This window comes from Triturus cristatus, chromosome 2_2 (assembly GCF_964204655.1).
Source record: "Triturus cristatus chromosome 2_2, aTriCri1.1, whole genome shotgun sequence".
NCBI classification, from domain to species: domain Eukaryota; kingdom Metazoa; phylum Chordata; class Amphibia; order Caudata; family Salamandridae; genus Triturus; species Triturus cristatus.
The window spans coordinates 640,642,250-640,657,834 of record NC_140582.1 but is presented as its reverse complement, the minus strand read 5'-3'; the positions used below and the strand labels follow the sequence as shown (position 1 = coordinate 640,657,834).

The window sequence follows — 15,585 nt, the reverse complement described above, 5'->3', positions numbered from 1 at the left end:
GAACCGCCATGAAAAACATAGTGGAGAGGAAACTTGTAATATGCTTGGTCGGACCACGACAGTCCTGCCAAGCATATTACTGCCTCCTGACCACCACAACACTGCCAGGGAACTGCGGTTCCCTGGCAGCTGCAGCAGGGCAATGGCAGTCTGACAGCCCTGATTGTTCTAGGGCGGTCAGGAGACCACCACCACCGTGCCTCCACACGTCTGGTGGTCCGTGGCATGCCAAATTCGTAATCGGCCTCTAAGTGTTTGTGGTAGTGGTAAGCAGCACAAAATGACTAAAAGTAACACAAAGCATTACATTGATTTACTTAGCATTACAAAAGCTTAGAGGTGCAGCACAAAATGTTCAGCACCACACAAGCACCTGTACAACCCATAATAAATAAACATCTCTGAGTTCATCATGTGGCTAGCTAGACTGCTTAAATTGACAAATATGTATAACATAACACCTACAATGAACCAAATGAGAAATCCAGCACAGAAACCAGTGCAGAGCACTGTGACAAAGTGGATTATTAGTTTAAGTAGATGGTAGTCCTCTTCCAATCATAATGGCACTGTTCTGGACTAGGTCCAGTTAGATTTCAATAATTTAAACCTGAGCAAAACCCTTGACAACTGTAGCACAGAGCAGATAGGCGTAACGTAGGAGAAATGTGTAAAGCATTTATCAGCAACAAAGCAGTTAAAGGGTAGAAATAACAACACAATAAGAATCCCACTCCAATTTATTAAAACAGAGAACTTTTTAATAACAGAGAACATTTTATTAGTAAATCAGACACCAAAATGATAAAAATCAAATGTAGAAAACCAGAGATATTTTTTTTCAAAGTTGTAGATGTTTATTACGCCATAAAGTTCAGGACACTATCTGGTTATGCTAGGCCAGGTAAAAGTCATAAGTTAAAGTCGACTATGGAACAGTTGGGAGACAGGGACAAGGTTCGGTGAGGTGGAAAGATTTACCTTTTTACTTTTTTGGGGAAGTTGAAGATCCTCAACAGGCAAAGCAGTAGGCTGCCGCAAAGATAGGTTCCACTAGGCTAGACAGCCATTGGACAATGTCCCTGTGAAGCCATTCACTTTTGACTGGAAAGGTCTGAGCGGGACAAATCAAACTTCACGCTGGCCAAATGCTTTCAGTGTCTTCTCCTGGTGAAGCTTTCTACCTTTGGACTCAGAAACCTTTTTTGAAGTCAAAGTTCTTTCAGTGTGGCAAATCAACAAGTTGAATCCAACTGGCAATGAGAGGTCGGCAGTGGTACCTGGGTTCTTTTGGCAAACCTTCTTGGAAACATTTCTAAGCCCCAGCTTTTAAGATTAAGCATAAGGAGTATACTGTTTTACTTATCCAACGGCACCAGGACTTTAGGGGCACCACTTCTTGGTCAGAACCTACTCCAGGGGAACGTACCAGCAGGCTTCAGGGCTAGTCAAGTTGGAACAGGTCAGCTTAGTTCTCCGGTTAGTTTCTGGCCGTTTTCATGACCCTGTACCTTAACAAGAGGCTAGCCATCTATTCCTTGTAGTTTGCTCCTTTGTTCTGGATACAAGTGTGAGCAGGTCCAGTCCTTCTCAGGTCTGGTAGTGTTCTGAGGAAGGTATCTGGGAGAGCAATGTTTAAGCCTGGCACTGGCTTGTGGGTACGGGTGAATCCCTAACCAATATGGAAACTTTTCCCAGGGGGAACCCAATTAATATCATTTCCTGGGGGGTTGGCCCTTAACAATCACATAGTGCTCTTCTCTTCCAAAATCCAACATGACCTTTCCTTTGTCAGAGCCCTGGGCACATCCCTAGGTTTTGTCTAAGGAAATGAAGAACTCCCCCTGCAAAACCAATTCTGGGACAATTTGTCCCCCCAACAGAGATTGATACCACTCTAGCTACTGGGACAATGACAGGGGCTGGCCGAAAGATAAATTATATCTACCTGCGAAAGGAGCTGCCAAATGAAACTTCTACAGTTGGTGGCCACATCCCCCAGGCCATCCTGTCAGGATGAGGTCACATCTCCTCCAAGTCAAGGCTTTCCTGTTCCCTTTTTAAGAGCAATTCAGACCTTAAAGAAGGCTGCCTAGTGACAGTTGTCTATTCTCTCTGACTACAAGTGGTTTAGGTTGGAAATGCCACCTTTCTAAAAGTGCAATTTTTCAAAATAGTAATTTAAAATCTGAATTTACCATCTGATTGGATTTTTAAATTGCTATTAATTAGCTACTCCCAAATTAAAGTTAAACATTAGAAGGTGTTATAACATTTCTATTAGTGAAAGAGCCTTGCCACAGTGAAAAATGAATTTGAAGATTTTTCACTGGAAGAACATGTAAAACTTAAGGAAACATGTTCTGCTTTTTATATACAGTGCACCCTACTTTATGGGCACTCAGGGCCTACCTTTGGGGTGACTTACAGGTATTACAGAGGGAGGTTTAGAACTGGCAAAAAGTTTATTTTGCCAGGTGGAATTTGCAGTTTTAAAACTGTTTACTCAGGATGCAGGGGCAGTCCTGGAGACCTTCTTTGCAATGTCACTGTTAGACCCGGCACCATTGGCATGGGTCTCCTTTCCATTTTTTGCTGTTGCCTCCTGTGTTTTTGCTATATGTTTTGCTGTCTAGATTCTTTTGAGCACTGTGCCACTGCTATTCAGTGCCACACTGTGCAAGTGCTCCCTATTGTAAAGTGTTGTATTGGATTAGTGAATCCATGATTGCTTTATTTGATTTACTTATCAGACCCTAGTACAGTGCACCATGTGTGCCCAGGGCATGTAAATCAAATGCTGCTGGTGGGATTGCAGCACTGGTTGTGCCACCCACAGAAGCAGCTTGTAAAGTGTGTCTCAGGCCTGCCATTGCAGAGCCTGTGTGCAGTCTGTGACTGCAATGTCGACTTGGCAAGTGCACCCACTTGCCAGTCCCTAAACCATCCCTTTTCTACATATTAGTCACCCCTAAGGTAGGCCCAAAGGCAAGGTGCATTGTATGTAAAAGGGAGGACATGCCCTGATGTGTGTGACATGTCCTGATAGTGAATTAAAGCCAATTTAGTTTTTCACTATAGCAAGGCTACCTGTTCCCATAGGCCGGAATGGGTACTTTGATTATAACATTTTATAATCCTAACTGTCTCAGGGAACTAGGTAGAAAAGAAATTCGGGTTTAGTATGCCTTAACTCAGAATGATAAAATGCATCTTTTAATGAAGTTGGTTTCAACATTCTGTGTTTGAAAATACCACTTTTAGAAAGTAGGTATTTTCTTGCCTAACCATCCAAGCCTGCCTCTGCTAGGTTGTGTATTTCATGTCTGGTTTGTGAGTGACAGGGGCTGGGTTGGCTCCAGGAGACAGGGTGAGTCAGCACAAGGCTGAATAGACCTATCTGCTTGAGGAGTGGTGGGGAGAGTAGCAACTGGGCCTGAATAGGGCTGTGCCTGCCTTCCACAATGCTGGCTCCACCTCCTGTGGTGTGTCTGATGACCCTGGCCCACACTGTCAAAGGAAAGAAGGAGTCCTGTAAACAAAGTGCTCCAGGACTGCACAGAACTGGTTTGGACTAGGTACAGACACTCTCTGCCTCCAGAGACAAATGATTTTGGTGTATAAAAGGGGGGACCCCGACCTCAGAACTTTAGATCACTTCCGGGAATCAAGACGACCCTTTGCCAAGGAGAAAAACCAAGGAAGCTGAAGGAGGAGACTGCCCCTGTGCTGTGCTGTTGGGGTTGGCCTGCAGTGGTTACTTTATTGCCAAGGAAAGGAGAAAAGGAACTTTGTGTGTACTTTTGCAATCTTGAAGAAGAATCTCTAAGGGCTTGAAACTGAGCTTGCCTCCCGCCTGAAGTCTCAGGGATACAAGACTTCACCACCAGCTCCCCTGAATTCCCTTGCTGTGGAATTCTGCCTGCAGAGAGGTGCCTACTGTTGTAAATTAAGGCAGAATGTGATTAAGCATTCACTGAAAACATTAGTGTTTCCCTTTTTTTCGTGTCTTCCTCATTATGTTGGCCGAAGTCCGGACTCCATTTTGTATTGACATGCTGCCATGTGCTCACCACGAGGAGAGTCCGACCTCTGTGTTAGTTGCTCTTGTAATCTGCCTAGCAACAGTTATAAATAGCTCTCTTGTCCATCTGGCGCATGCCCAGACTTGACCACATCTGTTATAATTAGCTTTGCTTGACCATGTGTTTTCGCGGGCTCAAGGAGTGTGTTAGCTCCGCCCATGTATTGATTTGGTATCGAGAATGACCCTAAATGGTAATGTTCTTCGACTTCATGTGGTATCCACCCACTCATGAGCCCCTCTGTTGTGTATAAAAGGGGACAATGTACGCAAGTTCTGTGTGCTACTCCTTGCAATACTGAAGAGTGTTGTGTGGATTGTAGGACCACCCTTAAGGGTTAATAAACGTTGTTTTTGTACTTTGCAGTTTCCGTGCCAACTTCCTTATAGATTTCGTTACAGGAGAGCGAACCCTTGTCTCTTGCGGGCCTAGCTGGGGCTTGTATTCATCAATTGGCGCCCGTCACGTGGGGCTCATCGGCGACTCGGATGCTCGAAGGACTGGTCGCGACGAAGGTGAGGAGTTTGGCCGGGGACGTGATCACTGCCAGCGGCGTCTTAGCCCTGGCATCCCGAGGTTTTTCTTCCTTCCCTTCCGAGCTGACCATCTGGGTGGCGCCGGTCATCGACTGAGACCTCTTCTGTCGGTCCTGCCGTGAGAGCCGTTTGGGCGATTGTGGAGCTTGGCAGTTGGAACCTGGACTCTTGATTGGTAAGAACCGTTGTACGGTACTTGCTCCGAGTTTTGAAGCCTGGTCTGGCTATTTGAGTTTGATTGATGGTGACTAGTCATATTTTGAATTTGTCTTTGTGAAAATATATGCGTTGCAACACATATAGGCAGGTAATGTGGAGAAATTTCTCCGGAGCTGTGTAAACTTGGAACGGCGCAACGATTAAGTGCCATTTTTTTTTTGATAATACTGCATATTTTGCATTATTCCTAGCATGCCTGCTTTTAGCGCACTCCGTAAGTGGTGCTGCTGTTTGGATAACCGGTTGAACCTCGAGGAATCTGCTCCAGCTCCCCCAGAGGGGACTCCTAATAGGGATATGTACGTGAAGCATGGTCTTTCTTCCATAATGTACAGCACGTTATGGAGGAAATATACTAGGAAGGATCCTGAGTTGCGATGGCCTTTGTATGGATCGTTTGATATACGTAAGATTGAGTATGTGGAACAGTGTATGTGTAAGCGACGTGCTCGTCAGGATATGTTTGAGTGTGTGCGATTATGGGTGAAGGAAGTGCGTGAGCGAGAGAAACGTGAGAAAGCGCTGTTTGATAAGGAGCAACGAAAGAATGATCATATGCGAGCGCAGGAAGCGAAGCATCGGGAGGACAAAGAGCAAACGGACAGACAAGAGAAAGAGCGTAGGCTGCAAGTTTCGGGTCAATATGTTGTTCGCCAGCCGCTTTATCCTGTCCTTAATAATCCTGATGATGATTTTTATTTGCTAGATCGCTCTCCGCCCCCTTATGTTGGCGCATCCGCTCCGCGGCCGCAAGATTCTGACCCGGCTTCGGGTAAGGTAGACACACGGTCCATGCTGCCGGCCGAGCAAATGGCTGAGCTTCGGCAAATTTCCTTCCGTGCGCTTAAAGGCAAGGTATCCATGGAGGAATTATTTCAAATTTGGGGGCCATGGCAGGAGAGAGATAAAGTGTATTTTCTGGGTCATTTCGCGGATGAAGTGATTAATGCTTTCCGAAAATATTCTCATGTTTTTGAGCCTGACGAAGTGTCTTCGGATGCCAGAGCAATACGTAACGGTGCTTTTTCTCCCTCTAAGGCTCCTGAGGCGGCTCGGCGGCTGTTCGCCTTGCGGGACGAGGTGCTGGCCCTTCGAGAGAAAGCACGCCAACGAGCGGAGGAGGAGAAGCGGTCGGATTCAGTTGCGGCAGGGGGCCACCCATCCACCTCCCAGTCAGATAAGGATAATGTAGTGCATGCTAAACCGATGCGAGAGGCGGCACCTTTGTATGTCCCTCCGAAAGGAGCAGGGACTAGCTCGGACATTAACTCCGCCGATGCTAGGGGATATTTTGTGTATAATTGGGTTTATACTCCTTGGCATAGGGCCGATGTTATGGCGTTAAAGAATGCATTGCCTGACCCCCGCAAGAATCCAGCGGCCTTCTATGAAGAAGTCGAGGGGGCCTTGAATTCTTGCATTATGACCTTAGCGGATATAGATCTGTTCTTTGGCCTTATTCTACCACCGGACACGTGGCGGTCTGTCCGAAAGGTGGATGATGCAGTTGCTTTTAAGGCCCGGTGGTCTGAGCTTGAGGATGAGGATAGGGAACGGAAGCCCGCACAGAAACCACCCCAGAATATTCTAGATCTCCCTGCTGCTATTGTGGCTAAATTGAAAACAATAATCCCCCCTAAAAAGATTGACTGGAATATGTTAGCGGCATGTAAGCAGAAAGTTGATGAGTCAGTTGCAGATTTCTTCACGCGCTTCGAAGAAACGTTCCATGACTTTAGTGGCCAGTCGCTTACCGATGACACAGGCCGCCACCTTTTCGCGGACAAATATGTGGCCAATCTGCTGCCGGCAGTTGCGGCCCGGTTAAAAGCGAGTGAGAGTTCTTGGTCCTCCGCGACACCGACGGCCCTTCTGACCATCGCTCAGTATTATGAGCGTCAGGAGCACGAGGCGAAGGGCCAGGAGGAGAAGAAATCGAAAGATCTCAAAACCAAAGTGATGTTAGCACAAGTATATGGCCCGCCCCGCCGGGGTAATAATAATAGGGGAAGGGGCGGATCTTATGGTCCCCCTTCGGGCCGATCTGATTTGAATAAGAACCAATGTGCGTACTGTAAGCAGTTGGGCCATTGGGCCAGGGAGTGCCCAGCATTGCGTGCTTCGCGGCAGGGGCACACTGCGGGTGGCCAGAGAGGTAGAGGGGGCTTCTCGAACTTTAGAGGGAATTCTAACGATAATGTCCGTTTCGACACTGCTGGCCAGCACCGAGATAGCTCAAACGTTTTCGATCGCCAGCATCAGTATCATGTATCGGATATCGATCACTCGGGATATCATGATTCTCAGCATGCATAGGAATGCGTAGGATGGGGGTCCGAATCAGTTGAGGTGCCGGTCGATCAGACGGGTCCTTATGTATCGGCTGAGGTTTTAGGTTCTACTGATCAGTTCCTAGTGGATACAGGAGCGACACGTAGTGCATTGTCTAGGTACTTGGTTCCGGGGGCTCCCCCATCCGGCTCAATAGTTACATCGGTAGGGTTTGACGGTACACTCTCCCGAAGCCCTCTTTCACAGCCCCTTGCGTTTAAAGTTGATTGTTTTTCTGCGCCTTGTCCGTTTCTGCTTGCTCCGTACACACCGGATAACATTATGGGCCTTGATATGTTAAAGTACTTTAGGGCTACAATTCGTTGTTCCCCTGAGGGTGTGAGGGTGATTCTAAATGACAACTACCCCCGATCTGGGCGGATGTGTACGATCTCAGAGGATGCGTTGTTGGCTACCCTCCCCCAAGCTTTATGGGCGACTTCAGACACAGATGTCGGACAAATGGTGATTCCTCCGGTCCACATTAGTGTCCAGGAGGGGGCGGTGCTACCACGCCTCCCACAGTATCGTATTTCCCAGGAGGGCGAGGAAGCTCTCATACAGATTGTGCAGGATTTGATCGCAGTAGGAGTAGTGGAAGAAGTTCCCTATAATATCTGTAACAGTCCGATTCTCCCTATTCTGAAAAAGGACACGGATGCAAAGGTCTATCGGTTCATAATTGATTTGAGGGAGGTAAACAAGATCGTGATACCTCAGTACCCGGTGGTTTCCGATATCACGACGTTGCTTACCTTGGTCCCGCCTACGGCGACCGTGTTCTCAGTGATTGATTTGAAAAATGCCTTCTTTTCTATTCCCATTCACCCTGATAGCCGATTTCTTTTTGGGTTCACACTAAACAATAGATCTTATCGTTTTTGTAGAATTCCCCAGGGCTACACAGAAAGCCCTAGTATCTATAGTCAGGCTTTGAAGCGACAGTTGGATTCCTTTGTTTTACTCGAGGGGGTCGCCCTCATTCAATATGTCGATGACATCTTGTTGGCGGCTGACACCCTGGAGTTGTGCGAGAAAAGCACGCTATCCCTACTTTCCTTTTTAGCCTCCCACAATCACAAGGTCTCTAGGAAGAAATTGCAATTCTGTAGACCAAAGGTGACTTATTTGGGTCACCTTTTGTCTAAGGAGGGGCGTGCACTCACACCAGATCGTATCCAAGTAATCTTGGACACACCGAGGCCATCCACGCAGAAGGATGTGCGTGCATTTTTGGGCCTCGTTTCTTTTTGTAGACAGTGGATACTGGGGTTTTCACACACGGCTAAGCCATTACTAGCCCTCTTGACAAAAGATACGCCTATCCCAATCCCTTGGTCAGATGAGTGTGATGCTGCTTTTCAGCAATTGCGACAGGCCCTTTGTTCAGCACCAGTGTTAGGGACCCCTGATTATGCAAAACCCTTTTCGTTGTATGTGCATGAGAAAGATGGATGTGCATTATCAGTTTTAGTACAGATGCATGGTGATAAGCAGCGCCCTTGTGCATACTTTTCGGCTGTACTTGATCCTGTCGCCCGAGCATTGCCGGGGTGTTTTCGCTCGGTTGCGGCGACAGCTGTGTCAATACGGCAGAGTGAAGGAATTGTATTGTCCCATAAACTGTTGGTGTTAGTTCCCCACGCTGTTGATGCCCTGCTTAATCAAACAAAGACGCAGCATTTGACCAGTGCCCGTTTAACGGGATATGAGTTGACGCTTTTAGCTCCTCACATTACGTTAAAAAGGTGCGTGACATTAAATCCGGCCACATTGTTGCCATACCCCGAGACACAGCCTGAGGCACAGAAAGCGCATGATTGTATTCTTGTGACTGAGGAACAAACAAAGGGTCGTATTGATCTCCAGGATACGCCCTTTTCAGAGGTAGATGGAGAGTTGTGGGTAGATGGATCATGCCTGAAGCTACCAGATGGTACGACTTCAGCAGCATATGCAATTACCACGTTACAGACGATAGTGGAGACAGCACGCATACCACAGAAATCAGCCCAAGCAGCGGAACTGATAGCGTTAACACGAGCGTGTGAGCTTAGTACAGGATTGTGTGTGAATGTTTACACAGACAGCCGCTATGCCTTCGGAGTAGCGCATGATTTCGGCCTACTCTGGAAGGAGAGAGGGTTTCTAACGTCACATGGGGTGCAGATAATGCATGGGGAGTTAGTCCACAATCTTTTAACTGCATTGACATACCCAAAGAAAATTGCCATTGTTAAGTGTAGTGCCCATAGGAAAGTAGTTGATAAGGTTGGAGAAGGGAATGCGTTAGCGGATCGAGTAGCACGGGAGACTGCGATGCAGCCCGGTACTACTGCCATGTATGTAGTGAAGTCACAGGTGGAGAGATGGCATGATGCGAAGGAGGAAGTGCGAGAAATACAAAAGACCGCTTCTGACAAAGAGCGGGAACAATGGGCTAGCGAAGGAGAACTGGATGACGAGGGTTGCTGGAGAAATAAGCAGATGGATAGATGGAAATTACCCACGGCTTTTGTACAACCTATGGTCCAGATGGCACATGGGCTACCACATGTTGGAGCTTCCGCAATTGTGAAATTGCTTACCCAAGTCTGGGAGCATCCAGAGATTGCTAGCACGGCAAAGAGGGTGGTGCAGACCTGTATGATCTGTCTGAAGTATAACCCAGGGAAAGGCACGCGAACTCCAGCAGGAGGATTTGCGACACCCACTGCACCCTTTGAGGTTCTGCAGATGGATTACATCCAGCTTGAGCGCTGTAACAATTTGAAGTATGTTCTAGTAGTGGTTTGCGCCTTTAGTAAATGGGTCGAGGCGTACCCTGCGAAAGACAATACTGCAATGACTACAGCGAAGCTATTGCTGAAAGAGTTTTTCCCCCGATACGGCGTCTGTAGACTTCTGTGGAGTGATAATGGCCCTCACTTTGTAGCAGATGTTATAAAGTATGTCTTGAAGGGCCTAGGCATCACCCAGAAGTTCCACGCCGTGTTCCACCCTCAGTCTGCAGGACTAGTCGAGAAATATAATGGTACACTGAAGCTTAAGATCGCCAAAATTCAAGCTTCAACGTCTTTGACTTGGCCAGACGCATTGCCACTGGCGTTATTGTCAATTAGGTCGGTGCCACACTCCCGAACCGGCCTTACACCCTATGAGATTGTATTTGGACGCCCAATGAATATTTGGGGTCCACCAAGACCTAAGGCTGTGTATGATGTACCTTGTGTGATGATGAGTGATTATCTGGCACAGTTAACGGATAACTTGGTTTCTATTCATCAACAGGTCCGAGAGGCGCTCCCTGATCGGTCTACCGGTGAAGGACATGGTCTCCGGCCTGGGGATCATGTCATGCTGAAGGTTTTCGACAGAACGAACAGTTTGGAGCCGAGATGGGTCGGACCTGAGCAAGTTCTTCTTGCAACGAGGACGGCTGTGCGAGTCTCGAACAAGAAGAATTGGATCCATTCCTTGCACTGTCGAAAGGTACCGCCCGGATTGGTGGAGTCTGCCGTGCTGACCGATCAACGAGACATCCTAGCAGCAGAGACAGGCCGTGCTGCAGAGCCAAACGACACTGAGGAGCTCTTTTCGGACCACACGACTTCTGGAGGAAGGCGATATCATCTGCGACCAAGGAAGTGAGGTTTCCAGTACCGGGACATACTGTCAGAACGGCCCTTGGGTTAGTGAAACGGAGAGCCGATGAGGCAAGGGGGGGGGATCAGCCCTGCATTAGTGTAGTGACACCCGTCTTGGCCCGCTGGTGAAGAAATCAACCGCTGCCCAAGGGGAAGAGTTCTGACAGACCTTTTTAGTTTCAGGAAGATACCAGGGTATTGTTTCTTTTGACATGGAGAAGAAGAAAATTCTTTGTGCACTGGGGTTCATGCTAACAGTAGCTATCATTGGTATAACCACATGGTTTGTGGAGGAGGCAACTCCTGCCCGAGAGACACTTGTGTTGACGACTCCAGTGCCTGCGGAGCACTACTTTTACACATTGCCATACCAAGAGTTGAAGCATCGACAATCCTATTTGAATAACACTTTCATTCAGATGCTGCATCACACCCACGTTGCTACAAATGCTACGAACTGTTGGATATGTGGGATGATGCCAGCCCATCAGAAGAAAGGAGGTACGCCATTCATACCCCTTCCTTTCTCTCACAATGGCTCTTGTAGAGCATGGTACACTCTGTTGTTTGCCACTCGAAAACCGACAGTGGGACGATTGCTTTTCAGACTTAATAAAGAATGCCATCAGGACAAGAATGGATATCCACAAGCGAATGGGACAATTTGGGAATGGGAAGAGTACCGACCGGACAATGAATCCATTCCCTATATCTTCACGAATACCAGAGACACTGTGGGGAAGGAAAAATTTGTAATCCAAGTGGCACAAGCCCAAGCGGACCTGTGCGTCCAGAGTGTGGGTTTTATCCCTGTCGGTGTCAGTGATTGTATAACTGTGTTAAACATTGATGGGTTAAATAATAGCACCTTCCTAGCATCCCATAATACCTATTTTGTATGTGGAAATAAAGGTTATTACCGTTTGCCGGCTGGGTGGTCTGGGGTATGCTAGGTATCATTCCTATTACCTCCTGTATTTCTAGCACCCGCGTCATATCATAAGGATTTGAAGTTGTTGAATAATGTGACTGTAAATAGATATAAACGTACTTTATCGATTAATAATGTGGATCAAACTGATACTAGCTTGCAACAGTATATTGATTTCAACTTAGGACTGTTTTTCTTTGTTGGAGCTGCTTTGAATAGTAGGAAGATCCGGAGATTAACAAGAGTGGTAGAAGCTGTGACTAATCAGACTGCTGCTGCTCTTGGGAATCTTACGGAAGAATTACAGATTACCAGGATTGTTGCATTACAGAATCGTATGGTATTGGATGTGATGCTAGCTGATCGAGGAGGAGCCTGTAAAATTATTGGAAGTAGCTGCTGTGTGTTCATCCCTGATCATACGCCATCCGTTTATAACGCCATTAATAAGCTGCATAAAATAGCAGCTGAAATCCACACGGAAAACGGCACTTGGTCCTTTTCTGGATGGTTTTGGGCGTTGGTTACTGCCTGGGGATGGAAGGTCTTAACTGGTCTCTGCATTATTGTAGCAATTCTGTTCCTTCTCTGTATGTGTATTCAATGTGGACCATTGTGCTGTTCCGTATGCATTTCATTTTGCATTCCAGATAAGAAAGCTATTGCCGATGTTGCCCGCCAGAAGGGTCTAGCTAAAGAGGTTAAAGGAATGATGATAATTGACATATACGATGATTATTCTTGGAAACCGGATGTCTTCAGTAAATGCTGAAAGGGTCGTCTGTTGTAAATTAAGGCAGAATGTGATTAAGCATTCACTGAAAACATTAGTGTTTCCCTTTTTTTCGTGTCTTCCTCATTATGTTGGCCGAAGTCCGGACTCCATTTTGTATTGACATGCTGCCATGTGCTCACCACGAGGAGAGTCCGACCTCTGTGTTAGTTGCTCTTGTAATCTGCCTAGCAACAGTTATAAATAGCTCTCTTGTCCATCTGGCGCATGCCCAGACTTGACCACATCTGTTATAATTAGCTTTGCTTGACCATGTGTTTTCGCGGGCTCAAGGAGTGTGTTAGCTCCGCCCATGTATTGATTTGGTATCGAGAATGACCCTAAATGGTAATGTTCTTCGACTTCATGTGGTATCCACCCACTCATGAGCCCCTCTGTTGTGTATAAAAGGGGACAATGTACGCAAGTTCTGTGTGCTACTCCTTGCAATACTGAAGAGTGTTGTGTGGATTGTAGGACCACCCTTAAGGGTTAATAAACGTTGTTTTTGTACTTTGCAGTTTCCGTGCCAACTTCCTTATAGATTTCGTTACAGGAGAGCGAACCCTTGTCTCTTGCGGGCCTAGCTGGGGCTTGTATTCATCACTACTGTTGTTTGGGCCCTCTGACAACAATGCGAGTTGCTGGGAGCTGGAAGCATGACGCAATGAGGAGAAGCGTGTCGCTGCCGCAGCAGTTGCCGTTGCATCGCCGAAGAAGCGGGCCGCCGCTGCAGCTGTTTGCCGTTGCATCATTGATGAAGGGCGTCGCATCACCGGAGAAGCGTTTTGCTGCCGCAGAGGTCACCGTCGCATCACTGGAGAAGCGTGTCGCATGGCCTGTCATGGCTCAGAAGTTACTGAGTTCGCCGCACGGCTATCAGGTGTGCACGCATCAAATCCAACGTTGATGCATCGCATAAAGACGCCATTTTCTCGCATCGCACCTGATCGTCACATCGCATCGAGGCACCATCTTGTCGCATCGCACCGGATCACAGTAAGAAACCAACGCATCACCTCCTCTCCGGTAAGGAACCGACGCACCACCTCCCCTGCGCTGCAGTAAGGCACCAACGCATCACCTTCCCCGAAGCAAGGAACCGACGCATCACCTTCCCTGCGACCCTTTTCATTGTATTGCTTGATGCATCTAAGGTACTTTGAGAGTAAAGTGTTGCATTTACCATCTACATTGAACTAAGCTATTTTCTACAATTTTTTTAGACTATTTTTGATCACAGTATTGTGGATTTTTGTTGTTTGGTCTTGTGTTAAGTCTAGTAAAGATTATTTATTTTTCTAAACTGGTTTGGTGTCCATTTGTAGTGGTTTCACTGTATTACTGTATGTGTTCACAAAGGCTTTACACACTGCTTCTGAGATAAGCCTGTCTGCTCGTGCTAAGCTACCAAGGGGGTGAGCAGGGGGTAGTTTAGGAGTGTACCCCCTTACCCTGACTAGAAGCAAGGGTCCCTATTTGGTCAAAGGTACCTACCTCTGCCAACTAGAGACCCCCAGTTCTAACAGTCACTTTAGTGGTGGCACAATAGATGCTGCAGCCCACTAGTGAAATTTTTGGCAATATTTATTAAACTTTTGTGTCACCCTTGTGACACACAAGGTAACGCAGTGGCAACACCAAACCTAGATAAGATTTACCAAGCCACGCAAGGCCGCCTTGTGTGGCCCTGATGTGCTTAGTAAATGTTGGGTAATGTAAGGCAGCGCAAGTTGCTCCCTTGCATTACTCTGGCCACGGAGGCGTTCTATGGGTGGAGCTTGCATGTTCCTCTGCTGCCAGTCATGGATAATGGCGTATTCCCTGAATTTCCATTAGTGGTAGATCTGGGAATGCATCAACATTCTACCCCTACCCAGGGTAGGCTTAACAAGGAGAAATATCATTTTTTCTCCCTATTTTCCCTCTTTCTAGATGTGCTGCATTCTGCAGCACACCTAGAAAGAGGAGAAAGATTCAAATTATTGTTTTTGTGCAGGAAGGTACCCCTTCTTGCACAAAAGCAATCCTACCTGAATTGACACTAAGCATAACATAATGCACAATAGCAAGAAGGGCACTGTAATGCGCCCTATAATGTTGCATATAGCACATTCCTGTCCTCTTTCCATCAAGCAAAGCAGCACAGCAAAGAATCTTGCTGCGCTGCATTGTGTGACAAGTTTATAGTATGCTCCCCAATTTACAGACCCTGGGTACATTGGCTACTATAGACTAGGGACGTATAGATAAGTTAAGTATGCTAATCACAATTAGCCAATTCTAAAAAAAAAATATCAAGTCAGGCCACATATATAGGCCGCTGGACAGCAGTGCTCCGGTGTTCAAAAAGTCCATACACCAGTCAGTCAAAAAATTGGGGGTTGAACATGCTAAAAAGTTACCTTTCCTTACAATTGCTATTATTAGTTGGATCAGATTGAAATCAGTCACCTTTGATTACCTTTTTTTCCTACATTTTTTCCTATGTTCTTCATCTGTTGGAGTACAGTAATACCAAATGCACAGCACAAAGTGTCAGTTCACAATTATTACTGCAAAGATATGGGAGAGGCATGAAATGACTGACCGTCAAGTGATTTACGGATTGTAGAAATGAGAGACTATGCGTCAAACATCTGTCATTACCTCCATTAACTATAGTTTACTAAAAACTAATAGCCTTGTTTACGTGAATTGTTCCAGTTTGGACAAATAATGGTTCAATACAATAAGTGATAAATAAAAGATCAGTTTACAGAATATTCATAATGTAATATCCTCATCTTCCCGCAAAACAGCATGCTAACTGACATTTTGCTATATTATTAATAATATTTACAAAAAAACGAAGGTCAAAGATTATTTATAGTTAGGAAAACTTTATTTATGTTTGCTATACAAACCTAACTTAAATTACACAAATGTTAGATATTCTAAAGTTATAGTGATATTTTGCATTTATCATTTATACACTACTTTCAAATTATTCTGTCATATTTATGACTCACATTTATACTTACGCACCACCATAATATTCATATAACTCAAGCAGCTCTGTACA

General features: G+C 46.2%; 1 protein-coding gene across 1 annotated transcript in view; it reads right to left on the bottom strand.

Annotated features, from left to right (window-relative positions):
• The window catches only part of GALNTL6 (polypeptide N-acetylgalactosaminyltransferase like 6), a 2,683,170-nt gene that overhangs the window by 628,272 nt on the left and 2,039,313 nt on the right, over positions 1-15,585 (bottom strand). The gene's annotated exons all lie outside the window — the stretch shown is intronic.